The following is a 4,771-nucleotide window of genomic DNA, read 5'->3' as shown; positions in this document are numbered from 1 at the left end:
CTGCGATTGCGTTCAGTTTTTATCGCGTGGGTACAATGCGTTTTGCACGCGCGTGATAAAAAACTGAATGTGGTACCCAGACCCTTTACAGAAGTTCAGGTTCAAGGTTGTGTAGATTGTATTATTTCCCCTTATAACATGGTTATAAGGGAAAATAGCATTCTGGATACAGAATGCATAGTACAATAGGGCTGGAGGGGTTAAAAAATAAATAAAAATAATTTAACTCACCTTAACCCACTTGTTCGCGCAGCCAGCATCTCTTCTGTCTTCTTTGAGGAATAGGACCTTTGATGACGTCACTACGCTCATCACATGGTCCGTCACCATGGTGATGGACCATGTGATGAGCGTAGTGACGTCATCAAAGGTCCTATTCAGAATGCTTTTATTTTCCCTTATAACCATGTTATAAGGGAAAATAATGATCGGGTCTCCATCCTGATCGTCTCCTAGCATCCGCACTCGCTTGCGATTTTCACGCAGCCCCATTCACTTCTATGGGGCCTGCTTTGCGTGAAAAACACACAATAGAGCATGCTGTGATTTTCACACAACGCACAAGTGATGCGTGAAAATCACTGATCATGTGCACAGCCCCATAGAAATGAATGGGTCCGGATTCAGTGCGGGTGCAACGAGTTCACTTCACGCATTGCACCCACGCGGAAAACTCGCCCGTGTGAAAGGGGCCTAAGACTCAGCCTTGGCTTCCTGCCATGGGTTCCACAGACAAAATACTGGTCAGATTTTTCCAATGAGTGTTTTGCCCACGTGAACAAGACTAGACCTAAGGCTGGGTTTACAAGTTCACGTTTTCTGATGCGGTTTTTAAAGCCAAAACCAGAAAAGTGGTGATGTCCTTTAAAATTTACTTTCCCTTTATGACCCACATCTGTTTTTGGCTTCAAAAACTTAATCAGAAAACCTGAACATGGAAACAGAGCCTTCACCCCTTTAAGGGACAGCCTGTTTGGACCAAATGCCGGAGCCCCATTTTTCAAATCTGACGTGTCACTTTATGTGGTAATAACTGTGGAATGTTTTTAATTATCCAAGCCATTCTGAGATTGTTCTCTCGTGATACATTGTACTTTAGGTTAGTGGTGAATTTGAGTTGATCCGTTTTACCTTTATGCATTAAAAAAAACACCTAAATTTGCATAACATTTGGAAAAGTTCCATTTTCAAAATTAGAATTTCTTAGCTTTTTTGACGAATAGTGATACTTCATAAAATACTTATTACTTTACAATCCCCATGTAATGGTGCAGAACGCCAAGCAACAAGACAGAGGTTAAACAATAGGGGATTTATAAAATAAACGGCAGTACAGTCCAAACCAGTAAGCATATACAGGTAACCAACCCGAATAATAACCTGTGCAGGCAAACACCAAGGGGACAGCCAGTGACCAGGCCAAAGTTCATATGCACAGTATTAGTCCGTGTAACGTGGTACCTAGGGATGGAACGTCAGGATTTCCAGGGTCCGATCCAAGGTCATACACAAGACAAACTGTTCAGCAAAGATGAGGTATCCAGAGGCAGTCTCTAGAGATAAATCGAGGAAGGCAGAGGTCATGCACAGGTAAGTCTGGGAGACTATGAACCACAACATAGACCCAGGTTGTCAAAACAACAGTGGGCACTGACCAGCCAGGGAGATCACCTTTTAAGTACCTACTAGCCAATCACAGAGTGCCATGTGCCTCCTATGAGGAGGTCATATAATGATCTTAATCCCTGACACTTGTGCAGCCTAGGCTGGTCCTTAGTCACTTAACCCATGCCTGCCCTCTAATCTACTAGAATTTATGTACAGGTATTTTCCCCATCAGCGGCCGGCGTAGCGAATAAGATGCGTGTACGTTCGGCCGCGTATCCGTTTGCGAACCTCCTCTCGAGCGGCCCAACATGAATACACAATCGCATCGGCACAGACGCCAGAACGGAACCCGCAGGTGATACCGGAGACAGGACCGGCCGCTGCGCGCCACCATCAGTCTGTTCAATCTGCCTCCGAGACCCCGGCGGTCTTCCCCTCCGGCGACCATGCGGACGCACTACCTCGTCTGCCCGCAAAGGAGTTGGAACCGAAGATTCCCCAGGCACATGCGTGACCTGTCCCGCTATTCCAACTGGGTCCCCCGCAGGCCGAGCCCCATGAGGACCCCTGGGGGGAACAGTAGAGTGTCTTACACCCCATATGTCTACTTTATGTTGGCATCATTTTGTAAATGTCATTTTAGTTTTTTAGGAAGTTAGAAGGCACAATGGTTTTCAGATGCCATGTCACATTTGAAGAGACCCTGAGGTACCCCTGGAAAGAAAACCCAAAAAAAGGACCCCATTTTGGAAACTACCCCCCTCAAGGAATAAATTTAGTGGTGAAGTGAATGCTTTGACCCAACAAACATTTCATATACTTTAGAAACACATGGCTGTGAAAATGAAAAATTAACTTTTATTTCCAATATAAAATTGCTTTAGCCCCAAATTTTTCATTTTCACAAGGGGTAACAGGAAAAAATGCACCCCACAATTTGTTATGCATTTTTTCCTGAATACGGCAACACCTCTTACGTGGTCATAAACCACTGTTTGGGGGAACGGCAGCATTCAGAAGGGAAGGAGCGGCATCAGGATTTTCTAACATGTAATTTGCTGAAATTAGTTTAGGGCCCATGACATTTGTATTTTTTCACCAATGTAGCTGTGTGGGGACTTGTTTTTTTGCAGGACGGGCTGTAGTTTTTATTGGTATAATTTTGGGGTACATATGTCTTTTTGATCACTTGTTATTTATTTTATAGATCAGGTCGTTATGGACGCGGCAATACCAATTATGTGTAGTTTTTTTTATTTATTTCATTTTTTTAATGACATAAATGAACAGATAAGAGAAAAGACAATTTTTATTTTTATTTATTTATTAAACTTTTTTTTTTTTTTTACACTTTTTTATTTATTTATCAAGACCCGTCTGGATCTTAATGATCCAGTGGGCCTGATGGCTATACAGTGCATTGCAATAGTCATCTATTGCAATGCACTGTATAGTGTGTATTACATTTACACTAAGGCTGATCAGACCCTCAGGGTCTGATCAGCCTTAGGTACATGGCAGCCAGGACGTCTTTGTAAGGCATTACATCGGGCCCGATGGTTGCCCGCTGGAAGACAGAGGGAGCTCCCTCTCAACCCCATGGATGCAGCGGGCGGCTGCTGATCGTGGCATCTATGGGGTAAAAAGGCCGAGATCGGTGCCAGCATCGATTTCGGCCATAGCAGCAGAGTGTCAGTTGTAAATTATAGCTGGCACTCTCTGCTGATGGCAACGGCCTCGTTCCTGAGCTGCTGCCATCAGAGCCAGCACAGAGGATCAGGCTGCAGGGGGCATCTGGGGGCGATGGGGGACAATGGGGGGTAATTGTGGCATATGGGGGCAGTATAATCATCAGGGGCACTGGTGGCACAGTGGGGGTCATGGCTGATTTCAGGCTGTGAGCTCCAGCATGGAGATCACAGCCTGAAACTGGCATTTTAACACTAAAGCGCTCCGATTGGTTAGTCTGCAAAGACCAATCAGAGTGATCCCTTTGCGGCTTCACCTGTGTCTCTGCTCTCCGGGAGAGCGGAGACTCCGGGGCTGTGACACTTTATAGAGTCACAGCCCCAGTAAGCAAATTGGATGTGACTGTACGTCCAAATGCAGTAAGTGACTTGCAATTTGGACGTACAGTTACGTCCAAATGCGTGAAAGGGTTAAAGAGGCAGAAGGGATTTCAGGTTTTGGAATAGGCACATATGGTATGTTGCTGCTTTTATACTGAGCTCTGTAGCTTTATCATAGGAACTCCGAAAAATGTATTTTACCTTCATGGTTCATCTCTGAAAATTGTAATTTTAGGGTTTACTGGTCTTTTAACTGAATCTTCTGTCGTCAATCATCACGAGTAGCAGCTGGTCTCCTCCATGTGAGCCGACCATAAATCTCAAGACTCAAGATGGAAATTAGGTAGCTGGGTTCATCAAAATCACTGCACAGAATATTATATTCATGGATGCCAGATCTAACGATGTAATATACTCCAGATTAGTTTGAGATTATATTTCACTTCATTAAAGTGTACCTTCCATTCCTATTAGACGGTGACATGCAGCAGAACCTGCAGGTAAGTGATATGTCGTTGATTAGGCTACTTTCACACTATCGTTTTGGCTTTCCGTTTCTGAGATCCGTCATGGGTTCTCAAAAGCGGTCCAAAACGGATAGGTTTTGCCATAATGCATTCTGATTGGAAAAGGATCCGCTCAGAATGCATCAGTGTGCCTCCGTTCAGTCACCATTCCGCTCTGGGGGCGGACACCAAACCACTGTCTGCAGCGTTTTGCTGTCCGCCTGACGAAGCGGAGCCACACTGATCCGTCCTGGCACACAATGTAAGTCAATGGGGACGGATCCGTTTTCTCTGACACAATAGAAAACGGATCCGTCCCCTATTGACTTTCAATGGTGTGCATGACGGATCTGTCCTGGCTATAGAAGACATAATACAACCGGATCCGTTCATGACGGATGCATGCGGTTGTATTATGGTAACAGAAGCATTTTTGCAGATCCATGATGGATACATGATGTGAAAGTAGCCTATTGTGTGGCCATTTTTGGAAAGCTACAGCCCTGCTGGTTCTCATAATGTTATAGGCTATGTACACCTTTGGAGGCAATTTCTTTTATTACTGCATTGTACTCATTTTGAGCTAAA

The sequence above is a fragment of the Bufo bufo genome, chromosome 5 (genome assembly GCF_905171765.1).
Source record: "Bufo bufo chromosome 5, aBufBuf1.1, whole genome shotgun sequence".
NCBI lineage: Eukaryota > Metazoa > Chordata > Amphibia > Anura > Bufonidae > Bufo > Bufo bufo.
Note: the sequence above shows the minus strand (reverse complement) of the source record.